The 697-nt window shown below is 67.7% G+C and overlaps 1 protein-coding gene across 1 annotated transcript in view; it reads left to right on the forward strand.

Annotated features, from left to right (window-relative positions):
- Positions 1-697, forward strand: part of PAX2 (paired box 2) — a 103,038-nt gene that overhangs the window by 1,841 nt on the left and 100,500 nt on the right. The gene's annotated exons all lie outside the window — the stretch shown is intronic.

Here is a 697-nt window from a genome sequence, read left to right on the forward strand (position 1 = left end):
CCTGCCACCCCCCCCCCCTTAGACTGCGGCCGGGGGGCCGGGCCCGGAGCCCGGCCAGGCTGAATTATTCATCTTTAATCTCCCGGCAGCTGCCGCCTTTTCATACCGGTAACGCGAGTTCTCCCGGGGCCTAAATTATTGATGGTGGGGGTTGCGGGGGGTGAGGAGTGGGGCTAGAGGTAGGGAGACCTAGGGATGGGGGTTAGGGTAAAATATGAGGCCCGGGCCCGCCAGCCGCCCAGGCGGTGGCCTCTCCCCAGGGGTTTCGCCGGCTTGCTTTTGATCCCCCTAGATGGAGATGGGAGAGAAATGAGGTGTGGGGGGGATGCAGGTGTCCCCGCTTTCTCCGAAACTCGCCTCAGACTAGCAGGGCAGGGGCTGCAGGGGGCCGCCCGGCCGCGGCGGCAGCTGGGAGTCCCTGCGCTGGGATGGCTCAGTAACGCGGCTGCGGGAGGGTCCGCTGGGTGCAGGATTTCCAGCCTGCAGTAGGGCCGGGCGAGTGGGGACTGGGCAGCGTCCTCCGGCCTGGCATCCGGCGGCGCCCCAGCTCCGAGGCTGGGAGCCTGCGCTGGAAACCTAGCGCTTTCTTGGCGAGGGGAGCAAAGGCCTTCCCGCTCGGTTTCCAGGGTGGCTGCGGAGGTCTGAGGAGTCCGAAGCCGCGAGCTGGCTTGGGCCGGCTACACCGGGTGCCCGGTGA

Source organism: Tupaia chinensis, unplaced genomic scaffold (genome assembly GCF_000334495.1).
Source record: "Tupaia chinensis unplaced genomic scaffold, TupChi_1.0 Scaffold000539_1, whole genome shotgun sequence".
In the NCBI taxonomy this organism is placed as follows: Eukaryota; Metazoa; Chordata; class Mammalia; order Scandentia; family Tupaiidae; genus Tupaia; species Tupaia belangeri.